The sequence below is a fragment of the Phalangium opilio genome, unplaced genomic scaffold (assembly GCF_054372755.1).
Source record: "Phalangium opilio isolate 3A_F unplaced genomic scaffold, DU_Popi_V2 ptg000082l_1, whole genome shotgun sequence".
NCBI lineage: Eukaryota > Metazoa > Arthropoda > Arachnida > Opiliones > Phalangiidae > Phalangium > Phalangium opilio.
Genome location: NW_028324189.1, coordinates 17,623,459 through 17,646,253, shown reverse-complemented (window position 1 = coordinate 17,646,253; position 22,795 = coordinate 17,623,459). Strand labels below are relative to the sequence as shown.

Here is a 22,795-nt window from a genome sequence, read left to right as displayed (position 1 = left end):
CGCCAGTAAATAACTTTAAAAATAGTTAAATCGTTTAAAATAAAGTTGTTCATAATATCTTTCGAAACTTTGCTAATATTGACGTTTAAAGTGAAGGGTACCCTTCTTGCCCGCTTTCTTCAAATTTTGGGGTATATATACGTTTCGATTCCATTATAATAATAGATAAAAACGCATTCGCGTGAACCTTTGGTGGAAGCCCTGCCATTGGGAGGCTAGACGTTTCTCGTAACCCTAGCTGATCGCCGCGTATATCTTAAAACCAAATAATAGATAAAAACGCATTCGCGTGAACCGATGGTGGAAGCCCTGCCATTGGGAGGCTAGACGTTTCTCGTAACCCTAGCCGCTCGCCGCGTATATCTTGAAACCAAACGATGACCGGCGTCCATGTGGAATGGACAAAAGACCTGAAGATGGTGGTGCATAGAAGCTGGTGTCAATGTGGAATTGACGAAGAACAGAAGATGGTGGTGCATAGAAGCTGGTGTCAATGTGGAATTGACGAAGAACAGAAGATGGTGGTGCATAGAAGCTGGTGTCAATGTGGAATTGACGAAGAACAGAAGATGGTAGTGTATAGAAGCTGGTGTCAATGTGGAATTGACGAAGAACAGAAGATGGTGGTGCATAGAAGCTGGAGTCAAAGTGAAATTGACGAAGAACAGAAGTTGGTGGTGCTTGGAAGCAACACGTACAGACTTGTGTCCATGTGGGATGGACAAAGACTAGCAGATTGTGGTCCTTAGAAGCCAGTTAGTAAAGACTGGTGTTGGTAGATGAATGACCAAATTTCCGTGAACCGCGAACGCGTTCCGGAAATCGGGTATTTGTTTGCTCCGATTTGTAAATTGCGAACGCGGTCACGTGGGGTCTGACAGACAGACAGACACACAGACACACAGACAGACACACAGACACACAGACAGACAGACACGGCCGGTGTAATACCTCTCCGTGACATACGTCACTCGGAGAGGTAAAAATAGGTGCAAGAAACCCAAGGGACAACGGAGCCGCGTCTTGAATTTGATTGCCTTCCTTCCAAAATACTGGTCCGTTCCTAAAATCTTCAATATTTCGTCTAGGCATTTCTTGACGAGTCTCCGAAAACATTAGTGTTCTAAATAAAGCATTGAAAGAACAATATTTTGCCTCAATTAATGTGGAGCAGGGCATTGGAAATCACTTTTCTGTTGAGGTACTACCTCAGTGTTAAATATTATGAAAACACGAACCGGAATAAATACATTTTAAAGTTGTTTTTAACAACATATTTAACCCATTATAAAACTCATTGTAACTTCTTAAATTAATAAAAAAATTGCCTTTCATAAAAAAAGTCTTGAAAAGTAGAAGATAAGTGGTCAATAATACTTGGCTGAAGTAACGGATATCCAAATTTCAGTTTTTTAAACATTATTGTAAAACACCTATTATTTTTTAAAAATACTAATCTTCTTTTATTAGTTTCAATTTCATTCGAACTTAGAGGGCAGAATAGGTATAACCAGAGGTATAACTCTAAATTCTATTCTAAAGGGTATAAAAAATGTATACTCGAACAACCTTACACGTTACTAGCACAGTTTTTAAAATAATGCTCATAATTCGTGTTAAATTGCTTTTTTTCTCGCAAGTTAAATTTTTGGTGAAAAAAAGATGATACGTATTTTTTTTAAATAATTAATGATTTATATTGATAAAGTGAAGCGTGTTATGAGCTTTTGCAAAAAATGTGCTATTATCTATTTAACAAACATTTTTCAACATTTTTGGAAAATAATCATTTAAATTCATGTCCATATATATCGTAAAATTATGCTTGCAATACATTTATGCAAATTCACTCTAAGAAGATCAAGGGTTCATTGATTATGTCTAAATGAAAGGCAATTTGACCCACAATTGAACCCATTCCGAACCCAGACTAACATAAACTTAACAGTAACCGTTGACCTTTTTCAATTCAACAATTTACAAACTTAACTTGTTAGTACGCACAAGGCTAGGTGCCTTGTTGTTATTCATCCAGCACGAAAATTTGGAAAAATAGCTTTGGATGTTCCTATGTTTTAAACTGACTTGGTACAGGGATTATCGTCTTTTGCCATACTTTATCAATTAATTATTATAAAATACTTAGACTTAATTGCTATTGATGAAACATGCAAAAGACCCACCCTGAAGAGATACTTGTTAATTTGAAGTATTCTGAAACGTAAGTTCGATCTAGTTATTAAGTTATTCGTTGTGCTGGACCGCCAAAAACCCCATACTTTTTTCATGGGAAATTTTGTGATAACGGTTACTATTTTCTTTAACACGATCAGCCACTAGAATAAAACTTTTTGAGCTTTTAATATTGCTTCCATCGAAATAAATCTTAATTGTAAAAATTATCTTCTTCCTCACAAGAGATAACAGTTTAGCTTTAAATTATCATCTGCTCTCAGCTCTGCAATCTTCATTTTACCAGTGATTAAAATGTGCGGTAGGAATCAAACTTTGTCTCAATTAAGGATGTGGTTTTCATCATAGGCTGTCAAATTCTGTAAACAACTTTCCTGTTCGAACTATATTGCAGGTCTCGTAAATAAATTAACAAAAAGAGAAAACTTTATTTCGAATAACTGCCAGATGGTGCGACGATGGAGGACCAAGACTATTAGACTTTTCTTTAATCATTGAGACCCACACCGAACATCTCAGAACTTGTAGGACATATATTTATATAACAACTATATTAATATTTTTCTATGGCTTCGGAAAAGTTTAACATTTATGAACAACTACACCGTTTGCGGTACTTACAAATAGTTGATGTTTTCAAGTATGTCTCGAGGCACTTGTTTGTTTATGAGAAAATGAAAGTATTTTGGTTCGTACGATTCTTTTCCAATGTAAATTTTGCTTTTTGTTTTCATCATTGTGAATTGAACAATTGCGGCTAAGTCTGTCATAATGTGTTCTTTTTCAAGAAAGAGCGCAGAGATCCCCCTAGGAAATAGGTCTTCAACTAGGAAATAGGTCTTCAACTATGTAAAACAAAACTGTAGCATTTAAAACCAATCCATTTTGATCCATTCTTTTTTAAGTTGGGCGCTAAAAGACAAGTTTCTCTGTGTAAAAAGCATTAAAATTTACATACATTTAGTACATATTTGAAAATATTCAATAATGAGAGATCTATGTTTAGGAAATGATAATGTGGCGAAATATACTGAACCTCAATGGCCAGTTGCCACATTAGGGTTTTAACAAGGTTTATCATCGAGAAAACGAAGTGGCTCTATTCCTATTGTCAGCTAATTATACTGAGTAATAACTGTCATGATATCAAATTTCATGCTTAATTATGCAGCTACTATAAGTAAGCTTCAGTCTATAAAAGCCCTCAATAAAAATAGGTAAAGCTGAGATGCAAAGGTAGATATCATGAAAATGAACATAGCATTTTTTTAGTAAATGTTTTGGCTAGTATACGAAGTTTCACCATTCTTTGCTACTTCCAGAAGGTAATTTGTTACTGTAGGTCTAAATCTGCACGTACATACATTTGCTTACAGGCGTCGTCAGTCATGTGAAGTTGCAAGCATATACACATCTCTCCACGGATGCACCACGACGAATATTATAAGAGAGATTGTTACCTGCATAGAAATATGCATAACAGCATTTTCCGGAATCAATAAAGTAATGTTTTTCTGCTGACAAATATCGTCAATTGTGTCTATATATTTTTCATTTGATAGGAGAAAATCCGATTTCAAAGCACCAGAAAAGCATTTGGTCAAAACAGAGCTCCCAAGTAGCCATCCACAAAGCAGGAGCTTCGGTGATTTCAAATTCTCGAAACTATTTCCTAAGAAATCCGATAAGTATTATGGCAAATATAATGGTTGCAGTTGGTCGTTAAAGCAGAAATCCATCCTGGAAATCATTGTATTTATTACAAAATGACTTGGTTTGTAACAATACCTGACGTATCAATTAAAGTTCAACGGTTTACGTTTCGATTTTTAATGACACCTTTTTCAGTTATGGCGTTTCCCGCTAATAGTTTTGTTTCGGAAAAAGGTATTCAACGACGACACCATAGACAGAAGAACCATAGTTGATGCGATGAGACACCACGAGGACGTATCCAAACCATTGATAGATAAACGGGTGTCGTGTTCATTTACTGGGTTGACGCATGTTGCAATTCGGTTATCACCCATCATTATAGTTGGAGAAACGTGATAATGAAAAACATCTTTAGGTTTTAATGAATAACTTTCTAAAGACATGTCAATAACCTGAAAAACAGAGGTAGGCTATTATAACACTCGCATTCATGGAGAATTAACTGCCGAAAATGTTTTTAAGGGTTTAAAGTTGAACATCTCTTTAGTAGAAGAATTGTTTGGTTGTTTTACCAAGGTAAAGTGACGTTAAATTTCATTTTGTCTTATATAAACCATTGTTAATTTCCAGGTTTTAAGTATTTTTAGTACGAGAGTGGATAAATGTTTTAGCATTCTGAGTTCAACTGGGAACATGATAAAAATTTCTGATACTGAACCTTCAACTGGGGTGCGACGGACAGGGTGTGATACATAATTTTACTTTGATAACGGTAGACCTTCAAAAGTGTTTCCATGATTTTTGGAAGTGTTATAAATTTTAATCTAAAGTAAAAGGAAGCGCAAATATTGAATTTTTAAATATTTTTGACTATATAAGCAATAGCAATTAGTATTATTAACAACTGATATTGCTGTATTAATTTACGCACGTCACATTTCGAATATTACACAGGACATAAGCCGTATGAAAAAGCCTAAACCAATCGTTATGAGAGACAAGGCCATTTACAATAAGTGGTCCCAAATTCTGGAGACCCTGTAAAATGTTTATGCTGTCTTTAAACTTATTTACAATTTCATTATAAAAGTTTTGCTTCATCTCGTAACTAAGGAAGAATAAGACAGAATATTTATATTTATACTTACACCTATTGTTCCAAACTTAAATTCTAGTGTATTATTTCCTTTAAGCATCTTGCTTATAAATAAAAGTAGTTACTCAAGAACTGAATTTCAGAGTGAGAAAGACGAAGAAAACTATTTTGGTGAGAAGGTAGTTCAGACGTTGAAATATCTTTGATAATTATCAAATGTGGTAGGGTTAGTCCCCCTATTATCGGACGCTCCTATTATCGGACACATTTTTAAAAAGTTGTTTATAGAACTGCCGGGGAAAAAAGGAACATTGTAAGTTACCTAGTTTTAAAGAGGGTGTCGAAATCTGTATGTTGCATGTAAAAACAGAGAAGGGGCGCGATGTCAGAGGAGGAAAGCGCGAACGAACCAGATATCCAATTTTTTTGATTAATTAAAACTAATTGAGGGGCCGGAAAAATTCTTCCCCCATCTTTAAATCGTGCTTTGAGGTATATAAATAGAAGCCAATTATAAGTTATGTGTATGGCTATAAAGCCCGAATCTTTTTCTATAAATTGCTACTTTAACAGTTAGTTCTAGGTTTGTTTACATGAAAATACAACGCGAATCGTATCTAATGTAGAAAACCTATTATCGGACAGCTTTCAAACACGTTTTAAAGAGAAATATTTAACGTAGGCTTACAATAAGAGAGGGATTGTAAATATTTAATGCTTATAGCGGCTAGTGATGTTCAGAATGGTTCCAGAAGTGTCAGAGAAGTAACAATTTTCACGGGTCTTTTATTGTTAAAAAAATTGGTGTCCCAATTGAGGAACCCTTGTCCGATACAGAGATCCCAATGTCCGATCACGAAGACCCACTGTCCGATTCAGAGATCCCAGTGTCCGATAACAAAGACCCACTGTCCGATAACAAAGACCCACTGTCCGATACTGAGATCTCAGTGTCCGATAACAAAGACCCACTGTCCGATACTGAGATCTCAGTGTCCGGGCTAAAAAGACCCACTGTCCGATACTGAGATCTCAGTGTCCGGGCTACAAAGACCCACTGTCCGATTCTGAGATCCCAGTGTCCGAACCAGATGTATAGGCGTCCGATAAATGGAACATAGGTGTCCGAATTAACATCCAAATAGCCGATAATAGGGTACGATACTTGCCTTATAAAATCCATGATTGGGACAATATTACATCGTTCTTTTCGAATTATTTCTATACCATTAGGTGCAGAAACGTTCAAAATATATATTTCATAAACTTTCCAAAGGTTTTCTGTGATTTCCTTACATTTAACCATAATTTTTTAAAATGTGTCAGATATTAGGGGGACTAACCCTATTTGATTTTAAATATTTTTATCGGGGCTCTTATAAAAGCCGCTGTACACAACTAAAACCTTTTCCGATTGTAAAGATCCCTTTCAGATATTTTACTGGGTTTTTTTTCAAACATCTCTTTGTTTATTTTCCTTTGAAGTAAAATGGTTCTGTAATGATAGTAGCTTTTCGAAATGAGAAAATGTGTTGTTTGAAACCTTATTTACATGATAATGGTTTCTTTGCGTAATGAACTGCTAGATATGTTTTTAAAACACAAACTTTCGTGTTATTATCAGTAAGATTGGAAAGAACACAAATCGACAATTTAAATGGAACGAGCGAAAAAACCTGACCCTGAAGATGGTTACTTGCCAGTAAAGCCGAAGTTAATTTAGAGGTTTCTTTATAAGTGTGTATGCAAAGTAAACTTTAATAACGTTTACTTTGTTATAATGTAAAAAATGGTATTTATGGTTCTAGCAAGAAAAATGGTGTTATCATGTAGAAAACCGTTCTTTTACATGAAAGAAGTAGTTGTCAAAAAATTGTCTAATTAGTAGAACAATTTAACCACAGAATATTCTAGCTTGAGGTTATGTGAAAATATGTTAGGTTGAAAAATATTTTGTTTGATTTTTCAAAAATATTTTTCGACTAACGTTTTCATATCTCTCATGCTATTTTGATGGTGCAGAAAACGATTATTAACTTTATTTTCAATTTAAAAAAGTTATTTTGGTCCTATCACTCCTTCAAGTATATGAAAATGATGTTTTTAGGTTAATGTTTAAACAAACATGTCAGCATCTTTTTAAATCTCTGATAATCTTGTAATATTGTAACTATTGGTAACTATCATCAACATATTGTCACACTGGCATATTATATGAACTCAATTTTCAAAACAATCAAACTGTCAGATGGACAGAAAGCTATCCTCTAGCGGTGTTTATATAAAAACATTCAGTATGATTTCAAAAGTATCGTTATTCTAATAACAATATTTATTTCGTGCCTCCAAACCTAATTTCGTACATATTGTAAAGTTCGACTCCAATTGGATTGCAATAATTTGTATCCGAAAAAATATATTTATTTCTATAACGTCTCTGTTAATGCACGCCCAAAGTCCTGAGAATGTTACACCGGTCTATGAAGTATCCGTTCTGCTTCCATTTAGTCCATCCTCTTCTTTTGATTGCGGACACGAGTGAGCCCAAGAACCCTACTGACTTCACAGGGAAGCCCGCGCGTTCAACCGTCAACTCGATTGTAAATATACACGCGTGAATAAGCTAATCTGGACAGTGTACGGCGATTAAAAGGTGCTTCAGTCTATATTAGAGCGTGTGGAATTTGCTCTTGGCCGAGATCCACAAGAGAAAAGTGCCCCATTTCGAGTTTAAAGTATTAACTACGCTTTCAAAAAGGATTTAAGGCGTTTCAAACAATATATTTTCGTTAAGGCTTGCGGTATATCGAGCAAAATGCATCTTATAATATCCAAGACTAGCTTTTACAGACTATAAAATATAAGGGAAGCGTAACAGGCTTTGCTTGATATAAAACAGAAACCCCGAGCGAGGGTGTATCATGCTCATACAAGAAATTGTAGACCAGTGATAACAATCATTTAAGATTATTTATCTGTGAATGACAAATCTAGTTAGCTTCTATAGTCCTACTAAGGAACCAAATAGCTCTTCTAATAACAGCAGTTTGGGTGAAGCAGGAATGATTTGGGTTAAATTCTTCTGATTGGGGCAAATGAGATTGGGTGATATGGGGGGACACCGTTCTGCACTTTCATTTCGATAAAAGTTATTTTATTCTCTATTTAAATTTATATCATTAAGGCCACAGACGCGGTCTTTAAATTTATGATTCAAAAAGGTGAGCGGAATACTGTTAAAATACTATATCAGGCCTTTGAAATGATTCATTTCTTCAGTAAAGGCTCTATGAAACTGTGTGGATGCTTTACATTCACTGTTTTAGCCTCTTCAAAGTTAAAATTTCGCAAAAAAGACACTGCAAAAATTTCCTATTTTCTTTATTTACAGTATTTTTGCATGAAGAAACGTAGAACATGTAGCCTTCTTATTAAATCTCTAGTTTTAAGCCCTTGCGCTTTATATTAAGCCTATAAACGAGAAAAACTATTTGAGAGCCGCTTGGAAAGGAAAATTCATCTTAGAACTCTTCTTCTCTCTTTCTTTCAAATATCTCTTCCAGAGCAGCTATTCTTTCCCTCAGTCTTCTTTTTCTCCGAAATATTTCAGATTCCTTTTGTTCTCCAAATATCTGGCCTAGACTTAATTGATTTATTAACTCAAGAATTTGGATGTCGCGTATACCGTCGCAGTACAACTCAAACTAAAACAGTAACTCGCGCCTTTTCTTCTAGACACCATGCTTATTGAATTTGAGACACTCACCAAAATGGCTTTCAGACAAAATATATCAAAACTCCGAGGGAAATTGGTAAGTTATTACTTGAAAGGTCCGAATTGCTAAATGCCCTATTTCGAGGTATTAGGGTCGAAGTTCTGTAACGATAAAATTTAGCCATTTCCCTAAAACTGATATTTTATAACATTTCATGATCCCTTTAGTCATATTCCTATAATTGTATCTTTTTCTTGGAACCTTTCTGCGCGATTCTATTGCTGGTCAAAGATCGTCAGAAAGGAACCGACAACTTTAAATTCTCAAAGGCCACGAGAATTTACAAAGCAATTACCAACCCTTCCCAATCACGCTAAGCACCCCCCAAGTTTTTATCTGGTATTCCTCGAAACTCCTCGATCTTTATCTTTAAGAGCCCCACCTGAATATTTTTACCGAGAGTTACCAAAAACACAGGTCATTGTGTATATATTGTATATGTTATAGTGTGTGTATATATATTGCCCATCGTTAAGTTGTAAATAATATCTGTCATCCTTTGTGCGCGAATGAAAAGTATTGGCCCGCCGTATGGGTTCTCGAACGATAAAGATCGGAAGGTACATGTGCAGGAACGATGTCGCGGAACTAAAATATAAGGTAACGAACCTAAGGCGCCATGTCTATCAAAGGACTAAAAAGCCGAGAGTAGTTACTCCCTCGTGGGAAAGCCCTACCTCGAAGTTCATGGTTAAGGAAAAAGAAAGAACGTTAACCAGAGAGCAGAACCCGACCTTACCTACCCACTGAGAAGATGGTACCATGTTTACTCCGCGATAAAACTTAAATGTAGGTCGAATGCGAAAATCGCTAAGTCTTTTCGTCGGAGGTTAAAACTATAACCCTCACCCGCCAAAAAGGCTCGATAGCCTATACGGCTATTTCACAATTAAATTTATCCGTCGCGTTGGGCGCCCGCTTCCTGACGTCATCAAATGTTTATTAATTCCGCATAATTCGAGCCGGACGAGCGAAAACTCTTAACCCGGACTCCCGCGGTGCGGTGGTGTTTCGGACATCAGCCGCGCAAATGAACTACTCCCGCCAAAGGACACGTAACGTTGGCCGTATTTAATTATTTTGTTAAGAAGTTTTCTGTTTATTCCAATCTATTGCGCACGATATTTAATTATTTGTTTTGTATTGTTTTGTATTAGTTGAACTTATTACAAAGGTCATGACCAGGTTTAATTACTTTGCTACCGTTAATTAATTAGTATTTAGTAGTGATTAAACATTCTTTTGGTAACTCTCAATATTGTTTCTTATTATGAACCTATTCAAAATTCCCCTAGACAAACTGACCAAATCCTATTTATTTTAATTCTCCCCCTTTAACATGACCCGGACCAGCACTAATTTGTATAAACCTTTTTGTGGCGAAGTGTTATTTCCCAAATTCTCATATCTTTATTAATGATAACCCAAAAATCGCTACAGTTCAAAGGTCGTATGATCTGGAAAATTATGGTATAGGGATTGAAAAGATGCCTTCGATTATACCAAAAACCTCACGAATATTGTTTTTTGACAGTCATAACATGTAGGGTAACGATAAATTGCCTCCATGGTAACAGTATATAACCTTTACAAACCTGATATAATTTTCCTTTCACCTTTAAGGGAAGATTACAATATGATATTAATTTTAATATGATGATTAGATTGACACCTATACGGTAAATTTTTGGTTTTTAACAATGAAAATTTTAATATCTGAAACTTAATTTTTTTCTCTCACTAATCTTTTACTTGTTCTAAAGTCAATGTGTATAAATATAATTTTTATTAATTATAGAATTTACTAATCATTTTGCAAGTTTAACCTTTTCAGAGCTTTACTTTCAGACAGGCAGATAAGGTTAGACCTTTCTTTACTCAAAACCTGTAAATTTATTTTGAATTCGTAATCAAATTTTAATGAACAAACCTAAATTGTCTTCTAAACACGGTCGTAAATGGATCCACTTCCGCTTTGCTCGGAGATAATTCTAGGCACATATGCATTGATTATATAAGAAAGCATCTGAGTAAGGCTAATGATATTACAGGTGTGGAATGGCTGTCGTTACAGGCACGTTAGTATACGGATTAGGAGAAAACTTTTGACCATTGCCGCTTCCCTAGAACTTCTTCTCTGCCCAACATCCGTATTTTAAGGGCCGAGAGTAGCGCAGCGGGGATAAGGAAGCATAGTGTAAGAGGCTCAGATCTCTTACATTTAACTCGTACCGAACCCTATAGGCCTACCCAAATTCAATTTGGAAAACCCCGCTTCCTCCATAAATAGGACTTAACTAAAGCCGTAACACAATGGTAAGGCAAAGTCTAACTAACTCAGAGGAGTTTGTTGGCTTAAGTAAATATTATTTGTGCAAGCAATAGTCTCGACAAAAGTAGGTGGATCTTAGGGTATGCCCAAAGGAAGCCATGCGGGCTAGCACTTACGTTTTCCAAAAATTGATAATGACGCATCTAAAATTATTATATAAATTTTGAACTTGCACGAAAATATTTTTAAAAGGAACATATATAATAAATATACTAGCATTTAAATACTTAAAAATATGGATTGTTAAAAAAATCTATGAATTTTTATTTATTTTTTTTAATTTAATACGAAAACAAACTTTAGAATAAAGAAATAATTCATGAAATTAATCATTTAATCTACGTTGTTCTTTTCCATCCAGAATTTAAATCGAGAGATTTATGTTCCTTAAAAGATTAAACGCTGGTGTAAGTTTTGCAACTTTCCAGGCAGTTCAGTTATCGCTCCATAAACCTAGATAAAGTTCAAAGTGGAAGCATCCTTCGCTTTTCTTCCTATTTCTTTTCGAAAAAGATCTGGCTTCTGTCAGTTTTTTTAAAAAGATCCTTAGGAGCAGGAATGGATAGTGTTTATTTTTTTGTTTCAGTCTCTCACACGTGTTATTATCAAATTGACCAATTTTACGAAGCAATGTAAGGTTTTATTTCGTTATCGATAGATTTTATATTTTCCGAAAAGTTTAAACAAGTTGGGAAACCAAAATAAACCTCTCCGAGCCGAGACGAATTTACTTTCCAAACACCGGTCCGCCAGCCAATGAGACAAACCGGAAATAGATAGTTCTAATCGGCGAGATATTGCCATGATCATTTGTAAAGTTTAAAGCGTTTAATAATTTCCCGCGTATCCTCAATAATTCTAATGAGGACCTAATATCTATCACTTAAATGTGTATTTAACTTTCGGCTCACTCTGAACCGTTAACACCTTCTATAAGAGGACATGAAACAAAGTCAATTCTGGTTAAAATCTAGGTTATCTTATCTCATAGACCCAGTCGTTTCAACACGTATGGAGAGAGGAAATATTAACATCCTAATTCTACAGGGCCGGTAGGCCCTTGTAGATATGACTTGATACCCGTTTGTAATGCCAAACGAAAAATCACCTTTTTAGGGTTAGCGTTCCGTAGAAAAAGCATTACATTTTACCTGGTTTTTTAGGGAAATTGTCATAGCCGATACGGAAAAACTACAGCGAAGTTAGTTTTCAGAATACTTTCAAATTAACAAGCATTTACTAAATGAGAAACTTACCTGTTTAGTTTTTAAATAAATGAAGTCTAATTTTTGTAATTTAACTAATTAATTATGCCTCGAATTCCCTATTTCAGTAAGAAAGTTTATTTCATAGCAGACGACAGTAAGGCAACGCTTATTAATTTTTTGATATTTCATCCGAGATTTAACACCTTTATTTGGATTTTCTAATGAACTATAACGCCCTTAAAAACCAAAATTGTTTTTATCAGGTCCAATTTTCGTCGAAAAAAGTATAATTCAGGTAAATAACTACAGTTAATAGAGGTTTTAATATCGTTTGAAGTAATTTTTCGACGTTCGTTTTGGCCAAGGCTTAAGTTGAATTTTGGTAAGTCTGTGTAATACTCTTTATAGCGTCTTTCGTCCTTTAAGATTATAAAAAAAGCTGATTTCCAGCTCTGTTTTGGAATTTGATATAGTCTGCTTCGTTTCATGCTAGAAACATATCCTAAGTTCCTAACCCTAGCTTTACAAGACAAAAAGTGTTTTCGCTTGGCAGTTAAGACAGTGGTGTTTACGTAAGCGCAGTTAATTCAACATTTCCATATGAGGTATACAGGGTTTCATTATGTTTTAATTATATATTAATTTTATTTTGCCTATTCTCACTGAGCATTCATATGTTAGAACGCAATTTCGGATTTTTGTGGTCTCCCAAGTCTCCAAAACTGTAACTTTAACATTTAGGGCAAATTATTATAATAATCAAGAATATGTATAGATCATCAAGGGTATAAATAGGCAACCTAAGACCCATTTGATTTATGATGTAATAGATCATGTTAGGTTTAGATACAGGTTTAAGCTTATGTTAGGCTAGGTTGTTATGAGTGGCTAAATGTTCACCTGTTTTCGAAATTATCAAGCTTTATCAACTGAATATATTTCCCCTTTTCCAAAATTTTACTAAATTGGATTTGTTTTTACCCCTGATTATTGTTAATTATCTTGTTTATTGCCACAAATGTTCTAAAAAAATGGTATTTTAGCTTCTTTCTACCTACCTTAAAAAGAGGCGCTTTTTTAGCCATAATCAATGCACCCATGACCTTCTTAGAGGGAATTTACATAGGCTGATTGCAAGAATGATTTTACAGACAGCTTCTTAAATAGATTAGAGCACATTCCTTTTTTTGTAAAGTTTAACACACGTAACTTTCTCAACACACTTATTTAAGAAGTAAACAGTTCTATGAAATTAAATTGTTCATAATTTTACGATTTTGAAAAGGCTATTAAATTTAATTAATGCTCACTAATATCTCGTGCCATCATTATAAATAATGTATCAAAAATCAAAGATGATTTCGATTTATATTTTATTCAAAACCGCTAACTAATAGCATTTTTGGTTCCTTACATAATAGGGACGGGAAATGACATATTTAGCCTGTTAAGAGTTGACCACTGCCTTAAGACTGAAGTGACAGATATTATACAAAAACGTCTTTGTTTGGACCAAGACCGAAAAAACCAACGATATGAGTGAGGTTTATCAATTGACTGAAGTTTCAGATATTGAAATTTTGCTTTAAGTATTTTTTGTAGTTAATCCTTAATCACTATTTAATTCAATCAACTGATTTTACTCTTAATCGATCTATTGCCTCTAAATTTATTCAAAAAATTGCATATCTCCGCTTTTTCAAGAACAATACCATTTTCCGAAAACATTTTATCATCAAATTAATTAATTTGAAGGGATTTCGTATCGATGTTCCTTAACTTGTAAGCACCTTGACGGACATTGGATTAAATGTTAGTGGCTTGAGAAATTTTCAAGTTTGCACAAAAAAATGTTTTTTCAACGGTTACAGTTTGTTGAGAAGACTGATATTCGATAAAATATGATTAAGAGTAATTTATTTTGCTCGGACTAATAAAATAATGTCGTTTATCAAAGGAAAAGGAACAACTTTTGTCCCATGTGGTACCTTTTAGTAGGTAGCTCTCCTTTCATGGACGGGAAAAATATTTTATAAGCATAAAAATAACCAAAGGTTGTGTAAAGATTCCATAATAAGAAAATTTTCTCAGTACTGTACAACGTCATTTTATATTCTTTTCAGCGGAATTAATACATAAATCACTTCACTCTAAACGAGTTATGATAAAATTTTTTGCAATCATCCGTGCTTGCAGTGTATGGGTGCTCTTCTTAGAAATTCAGTAGAATATTTAAAATATTAGTTATTGATCCTTCTAAACGTACTCCCTTCAAAATAATTAATTTCATTGTAACATGGCTGCCAGAATCATTGGAGCTTCCACTCCTTGGTTCTGGCTGGGCATATCTAGCCTCCATGTTACAAGCCCCTCCCCCTTCCACAGTTGTAGTATAGAATAATTTAGAGTTTTTTCAATCAGTTGTACTATTGACGGTCGGCGAGAATAGTTCGCTCGGTTTTAAGTTAAAGTCTCCTAAGACGGAGCAAGTCAGTATTAACCAAGTTTGGTTACGGGATTGTTATCCCTTTTTTTTCGTCAATAAAGTAAAGAAGATTTGTCTTCTTATATTGGATATTAAACTGTAAGTTGTCTTTATTCATTTTTACGGCCCTCGGGAGAATCTCCCTATTTAGTTTTACTCTATAGAGGGTTACATAAAATGGCGCCCGAACAGGGACTCGACTAGATAAGACTAGGCCTTAAGCCTTGGTCAGTCCCGTAGAAAAATTGTTTATCATTGTCGGTATATCCGCCCCCCACGTGGTGTTAAGCCTTGGCTTCCACGATGGTAAATGATTAAAGATAATGAAATTAAATTAAATCTTAATTAATTTAAATAATAAATTAAAAATGAAATTATCCATGATATTAATTTATTGAATTTAGATAGCTTACTTATTTATTTTGTATAAACTTAACTTGTTTAACTTTTTTGATTATTGTAAAATTAAATTAAAATAAATAATGGCTTACTCGGAGAACAAACAACAATGGAGGTCGCCTCGAACATCAGAGGATGTGGAGGATGATTCTACTTTAAATAAAGGGGAAGATAATTCGAAGGAAGAACTGTTTGCCTCTACGGAAAATGATGGCGACACGCTAGCACCGCCAGAAACAGATGATCCTTTGGAGAATTTTAACAGGATTCTTCGCATTGAGGAAGAGAAGGACGAAGAAGATTGTGATTCGAGAAAGAGGTCTGCTGTCTCTTCAGTATTGAGATTTTCTCCCTATCAATTAATCCCGCATAAGAGCATTCCTGCCCCTAAGGGAAGTTCAACTCCCTCAAATTTCCCTCCTCAAACTGGGATTGATTCCCTTGTCCCTCCTAAATTAGCGTCCAAAAAAGATAAGCCTAAAGTTAGTTTTACAACCACATTACCTAATCCTAAAGTTTAATCAACCGGAACTCAAATGTCTCCACCTCGAAGAATCCCTCAACTAGGACCAGATACTACTGATGAGGAATTAAGATCCTTTATGTTACCCCTACTCCAAACCTTGGCTGATAATTCAACCACTCAGGCTAACGCCGTATAGCTCAGAATGTAGCAATTAATAAAGCTATAGATACTAGTTTGGATAATTAGTTAGGGATCTACCCTCATTAATAAATAGAAGTACAATTCCTCAGACGGGAAAAGTCCCTATCGAACCGCGAGAAAGGTTAGCTTTTATGGGCTCTTCTAGCGATAACGCCTCAGAGTTTTTAGCTGCTTTTGAGGAATATGCCAAATTTCACAAGCTATCAAATGAAGACAGGTTAGCGGCATTGCCTCTCCTATTAAGAGGGCATGCCTTGTATTGGTACAGGGATTTAATCCGTCAATATGACGATATTTGTAACGCAAACCCTGCCCATCCTCATTTAGCTTGGAAGACCTTTAAAAGGCACTTTAAGGCTCAGTTTAGAGACTCAGAAGCTGACTCTAAGCTTAAAATAGAGATTTCCCATAGGAGTCAGAAAGATAAGGAGTCGGTAGAGGATTTTTTCGGGGAAGTTATGAAGTTAAATTTAGGGATGACCCATCCTCTTTCCGAAAAGGAATTAGTTCCTTTTATTAAAAGTAATTTGAAAGATGAACTTAGAACTCCCCTCCTTTTCCTGCAATTTACTACAATGGAACAGTTAAGGAATTCCTGTAAAACAATTGAAAAGGATATTGAAGTTTGGAAAAAGAATGCCGAAAAAAGGGAAAAGAGGAGATCACCCCCCTAAACCTAAGTCCTCTTGCCCAGCTAACAGGGGCTCCGCCCATAGTCATTGTTCCCCCGGGCATTGTCAAAGCCCTTGTAATCCTCCTACTTCTCCTAAATGGGAATATCCCTTACAACCTTTAGACTCTAGAGCCAAAGCTAAGGTTAAAAACTCCAATCTTAGAGGTCAACGATTCTATACTAGATATAATAATCAGAGATCAAAATCTCCTGGTCGTCAATTGGCCTTGTCCTACCCCTCTACACGTATTATCACAAGTTATAATTGCCAAAAACCAGGTCATCTAGCACCCGACTGTCAAGAAAAAAAGATTAGCAAGTCGGGGGAAGCCCAGACGGGAGAGGTCCCTCGTGGTCCCTCTCCCGGTGCCCAATAAATTCCCCTACCATTAAGCGTGTCGCGTTCCCCCTGAGGATTGAATCCGTCAGGAAAGGTTCAGTTTATAAAAGGGTTACCATTCCCGTTACTTTTGAACACGCGACAGTTCACGCTAAGTTAGATAGTGGGGCCGACCCTCTTTTGTCAGCTTAGATCAGTGGCAAAAGATTTGTAAACATAGAAACTCTTCAGAATTACCTGAAGATGAACAATTGGATTGTGTAGTTTGGGGCGATGGCCGATATACATTTACAAAAGGTTCTCACGAACTAGAGTTTACTCTTAAGTCAAATGAAGGTGAGAAACAATTTAAATTTAAATTCTATATAGTTCCTTCCCTCAATAGTGACTTTATAATGGGTCAAGATTTCCTTGAAGAAAACAGGGTCAAATTAGATTTTGAATCGTCTCTATGTCTAGTGGGTAACTTAAAGACCCCTTTTTCTTTTCCTTCTGAAAAGGATCAAATAGATAAGGAGATTGTAGATAATATTAGGGAAGCGGTTTCCGCAGCCCCTATTTCTGATGAACAACGTCATCAATTAGAAACCCTTTTATTGAAATTTCCTGAGTTGTTTTCGGATAAAGTCGGAAGAACAGGACTAGTCTTCCATGAGATTCATACGGGAAATAGTCCGCCCATAAAATCTCAGCCTTATCGTGTTAATGACCAGAAAAGGAAAATCATTGAACAACATGTCAGGGAAATGTTAGATGACGGGATAATCAGACCCTCAGTATCTCCTTGGGCTTCGTCCGTAGTTTTAGTTGATCAAACAAAACGGGGTAAACCCTATAGGTTTTGTATAGATTACAGAAATCTAAACAGCGTTACCATTAAAGACCCTTATCCCTTACCTAATATAGAGGATATGTTAGCTAGAGTAGGAAGGCCAAAGTACATTACAACACTTGACCTTAAATCAGGGTACTGGCAAGTGGAAATGCACCCAAAAAGTAGGGAAAAAACAGCTTTCGTGACTCATATGGGAAAGTACGAATTTAATGTACTCCCTTTTGGGCTATGTAACGCCCCTAGCTCCTTTCAGCGCTTAATCGACGAGATTTTTAGAGATGCCGATTACTTCCAGTTAAAAGACTATTTAGATGATTTAATCTCGCTTAGCGAAGATTGGGATCAACACTTAACGTGTTTAGAATACGTCTTAAATAGATTAAAGGAAGCGGGTCTCGCGCTTCAGTTGAAGAAATGTCGGTTCGCCCAAAAAGAAGCTACCATATTTGGTCACATTGTAAATGAAAATGGAGTGCATATAGATCCTTCTAAGATAGAAGCCATTCAGAAATTCCCTCCTCCTAGAAATATTAAGGAAGTACAGAGATTTTTGGGGATGGCAGGGTGGCACAATAGGTTTATTAGCCACTATTCTCAAATAGTAGCCCCTATTAATAAACTTAAAAGAAAGGATCAAAAATTTATTTGGGGTTTCGAACAGCAACAAGCGTTCGAAAAAATTTAGGAAGCCATTTGTAAGGCTCATCAGTTAGCTTCCTTTAGAAGGGATTCCCCGTGCATTTTAACTACTGATGCTAGTGATGCAGGGTTAGGTGTCCTTCTTTCCCAAATTCAGGATAATATAGAAGTCCCTATAGCTTATACTAGCACAGGGCTAAAAGATGCAGAAACAAGGTACTCCACTAGCGAGAAAGGGTGTTTAGCCATATGTTGGGCGGTTAAGAAATTTAGGCCCTTTCTAGAAGGTCGTAAATTCACTGTCCTCACTGACCATCAGACTTTACAGTGGTTGTTTAATATTAGGGAACCTAATTCTCGTCTAGTTAAATGGGCAATGTACCTTCAGACCTTTGACTTTACAATTAAGCATAAAAAAGGAGTAGAAAATGTAGTGGCCGACGCTTAATCGAGAGCTCCGATAAACGTCCTTAGCATCAACCTTAGCTCTGCTACTTCTAATTCTACTAGTAATTTGGATCCAACTAGTAGTAGCACTAGTCAAAATTCTACCGGTAGTAGCAATTCAACTTCCTCTAGTGAGTCTGTTGAAGGTCGAATACGTCCTCCAGGTCCTAGAGCCTTATATTCAGTCTTTACCATAGAAGACGTAAGAAAGTCTCAGAGGGAAGACCCATTTGCTTCCCCTATTATTAATTCCTTGCAAGGACCTAACCCAGTTAGGAATAAAATGTTTGAGTTAAAAAATGATCTTCTTTATAGAAGACCTTACAGGAACCACCCTGAAAAGATTTATTTACCTCCTCGTTTAAGGCTAGAAGCCATGAGGTTATTACACGACCACCCGTTATCAGCTCATAGGGGCAAAGATAAGACCCTTAGTAAAGTGAGTTATAGATATTGGTGGCCCACTATAGTTAGTGATGTCCAAGACTATGTTAGAGGATGCTCCTTATGCCAACAATTAAAGGCTAGAAATAGGAAAAAGCCAGGGCTAATGCAACCCTCAGAAATAACAAGTCCTTGGGACCAGATTAGTGTCGACATAATGGGACCTTTCCCTTCCAGTAGACACCACTATAAGTATTTAATAGTCTTTGTCGAAAACATGACTAAATGTTGTGGAAATGATTCCACTAAAAACTATTACTGCTAAGACCTGTGTATAGGCTTTTAAGTCTATTATTACTAGGTGGGGAGCACCGAAAGCTATTCTTAGTGATAGAGAGGGTACAGTTTACTTCAAAACTTTGGCTGCAAACTTGCAGAGCATTTCGAATTAACCCAAAGTTTACCACTCCCTATACTCCTAAGGGAAACCCCACTGAAAGAGTCAATAGAGTAATAGGCGAGTTAATATCGTTTTATGTAGGGAATCACCATGATAGATGGGATGAATCCCTTGACCTTCTTCAATTCGCTATAAATTCCGCGACCCATGAAACCACGGGCAGATCCCCTTTCTTTCTGAATTTAGGGCGGGAGCCACGTCTCCCTTGGGATTTAGACATTGAAGAACCCATTCGGGACAATGATGACCCTAGTCGTAGTAAGGCTTTAAAGGTTCTTAAGGAACAATTAGCATTCAGTAATGAATTGTCTAATTTAGCTAAAGCTCACCAAATGAAGTATTATGACCTTCGTCATGACCCTCTAGAATTTGAGGTTGGAACTGTAGTATGGATGGAAACACATCCTTTATCAAGTACGACGGGTCAGCTTATGAAAAAGCTTAGTCCTTAATGGGCAGGTCCCTTTAAGATAGTTGCAAAACATTCCCCCGTTGTCTATGAGTTAGAGGATGCTAACTCAAGGCAGAATGTAGGGAAGGTTAATCTCGAACATCTGAAACTCTACTGGACAAACGTAGCTGTCTTCGACCAGGCCGGAAATGCCCCCACTTCTCAATCGGACGTTGCAGACGAAATTGAACCTAGTCCTTCTACGGATGGTGATAGAGTGCTCCACAAGCTTGTAGAGACTTCCTCAACCACGTCATCCGAATCATCATCATCTTCTACGTCACCGCCACCGCAGGACGGTCAGGAAACCAATCAACCGATTATTCCTGGTATTCCAGATGTCCCTCAAGCCTCGACATCAAGTATAGTAGAAGATCAAGCAGCGGATCAACCGATCCCTCCTGCAGTTCGGGATGATTCACATCGACCTACAGATTCTGATAGTGAACCGGGCATGGCCCTTTTTGAAGAACCTCCTCTCCTCCTTTTTACCTATCATGATATGAGGGCTTTTCAGCTCGATCATCCCTCAAACGATAGTCCGCCTTCTGCGGCAGGGGAGGCTTCCCCTTCTGATCATGAATCAGTCGTGGAAAATAAGCTACATACACCAACATCCAGTTTTTCAGAAGAAATTCGAACACCGGAAGACAACTCAACGTCTTCTGAACAATCAGTCACGGACCCGGCGTTACAGCATTCTCCCTCTTCTGGTTTTTCGGAGGCAATAGAACCTCCCGAACCGATTGCTAATCCATCGGAGGAAATATCAACCCCTGAACAAACTCCTCAACCGCAATCCCAATCACAGCGTGCGTCTGACAGTTCGTCTACCACGTTGTCAGAATCATTGAGAACTCCTCGTCTAAATAGGGCTAACCGACATTTACTTAGAACCTTTTAAATTGGGATGGAGACGAGAGGTATGTAAGAGGGCGACGGTTCAGCCCGGAGGTAATGAAGTAGATATCTACTATCGACCTCCTGATGATAAAAGGTTAAGGTCACCTTATGAGGTTCAAGTTTACCTTAACAATAATAACATAAAGAACCTAAAAAGGGAACATTTCTGTTTAACCCGAGAGCCCATCTCTGTTTTCCCTTGGGAATTTATTTCCCAAGCAACAAAGAGAAATTACTAATATATCTAATTTTAGATGACCAAAGGAGGAAGTCCCCTACCCACTACTTTGATCCTCCGTAAGGAGAGCCTAATATCACGGTAAAAGGGAAGCCTTTCGGGTATGAAAATTGAACAGAAGCTCATGCAGCACCAAAGAGGAAGAAATCAAATTTTCGTGAAAAACATTTTGTGAACGAACTTTAAAATAACTATACCCCTGCTAATGATTTTTAGGGTTCCTCGGGGTAACTCTAAACTGAAAAGAAAAAAAAAATCTATTCTATTTGTATATAAACAAAAGTTCCTAAAGGGGGGGATGTAACATGGCTGGCAGATTCCTTGGAGTTTCTACTCCTTGGATCTGGCAGGGTATATATGCCTCCATGTTACATGCTCCTCCTCCCTACTTCACGTTAGTGATTTAGTAGTTTTACTGTTGACGGTTGAAGATACTAGTTCTCTCCTTTTCTGAAATAAAGTCTTTTAGGACGGAGTTATTTTGTATTAACCAAGTTGGTTACGGGATCGTTATCCCTTTGTTATTTTTTCATCAATAAAGATAAGATTAATTCTTCTATTTTTGGATAATTAAAGTAAGTTGTCTTTATTTCTTTTTATGGCCCTCGGGAGTTTTTCTCCCTTAGTTAAATTATCATACAGAGGGTTACAATATAGTGACTAATTAAACGCAACTAACAACAAGGTAGGCCTACGAGATGAGCACGTTTCAGGGTCATACATGGTCCGTTGGTCTAGGGGTATGATACTCGCTTCGGGTGTGAGTGGTCCCGGATTCAAATCCCGGACGGACCCGAGTTTTTCCAGAAGTAATATAGTGACTATTTAAACTCAACTAACAACAAGGTAGGCCTACGAGATAAGCATGTTTCAGGGTCATACATGGTCCGTTGGTCTAGGGGTATGATACTCGCTTACGGTGCGAGTGGTCCCGGGTTCAAATCCCGGACGGACCCGAGTTTTGCAGAAGTAATTTAGCGACTATTTAAATGCAACTAATTAAATTGTAGGCCTACGAGTTAAGCATGTTTTTTATTTACACACATGGTCCGTTGGTACAGGGGAATGATACTCGCTTCGGGTGTGAGTGGTCCCGGGTTAAATCCCGGACGGATCCGAGTATTAGCAGAAGTAATATAGTGACTAATTAAACGCAACTAACAACAAGGTAGGCCTACGAGATGAGCATGTTTCAGGGTCATACATGGTCCGTAGGTCTAGGGGTATGATACTCGCTTAGGGTGCGAGTGGTCCCGGGTTCAAATCCCGGAAGGACCCGAGTTTTGCAGAAGTAATTTAGCGACTATATAAATGCAACTAATTAAATTGTAGGCCTACGAGCTGAGCATGTTTCATTGTCATACTTCGTCCGTTGGTCTAAGGGTATGATACTCGCTTAGGGTGTGAGTGGTCCCTGGTTCAAATCCCGGACGGATTCGAGTTTTTCCAGAAGTAATTTAGTGACGATTTAAATGCAACTAACAACAAGGTAGGCCTACGAGTTGAGCATGTTTTTTATTTACACACATGGTCCGTTGGTATAGGGGAATGATACTCGCTTCGGGTGTGAGTGGTCCCGGGTTAAATCCCGGACGGATCCGAGTTTTAGTAGA

At 36.8% G+C, this 22,795-nt stretch overlaps 2 non-coding genes across 2 annotated transcripts; both read left to right on the top strand.

Annotated features, from left to right (window-relative positions):
* The first annotated feature begins 21,905 nt into the window (after window positions 1-21,905).
* Window positions 21,906-21,977, top strand: TRNAP-CGG (transfer RNA proline (anticodon CGG)). Its single transcript has one exon. It is a non-coding gene; the product is annotated as a tRNA-Pro (tRNA).
* An 89-nt stretch (window positions 21,978-22,066) lies between these two features.
* TRNAR-ACG (transfer RNA arginine (anticodon ACG)) lies at window positions 22,067-22,138 on the top strand. Its single transcript has one exon. It is a non-coding gene; the product is annotated as a tRNA-Arg (tRNA).
* The last annotated feature ends 657 nt before the right edge of the window (window positions 22,139-22,795 follow it).